Genomic DNA, 385 nt, shown 5'->3' with positions numbered 1-385 from the left:
GGGGTTTCATTAAGAATGAAAAAAGGACATTCAGTCTTCAAGGAGGCAGCTTCCAGTTTGGGCAGAGACGAGAGCTCTAACAATGAAAAGGGGCTGTTTTGTCTGAAGAGAGGCTCTCAGCGCGAACCCAGGACTGCTGTGTGGTGTGAAGGCTGCGCTCACCCCTCGACCTCTCCGAGCCTTGGCCTCGGCTCGGGGCTCCCTGAGGTCCCGGCCTAGCGTCCGGGCGGCCCCGAGGGCCCGACCCGCGGGCGCACCGGGTCGGGGGCGCGGGCGGCGCGGCGAGCGGGCCGGGCGCCGCCGCGCGTTCATTAGGGGGCGCTCTGGGGGCGGCTGCGCCGCAGTCGCGACTCCCGCCGCTTCCTCCCGCCGCCCCTCCCCGCCA

The sequence above is a fragment of the Carlito syrichta genome, unplaced genomic scaffold (assembly GCF_000164805.1).
Source record: "Carlito syrichta isolate Samal-C Ts95f unplaced genomic scaffold, Tarsius_syrichta-2.0.1 Scaffold130587, whole genome shotgun sequence".
Taxonomy (NCBI): Eukaryota; Metazoa; Chordata; class Mammalia; order Primates; family Tarsiidae; genus Carlito; species Carlito syrichta.
The sequence above is the reverse complement of the archived record's forward strand: the minus strand, read 5'-3'. Positions refer to the sequence as shown.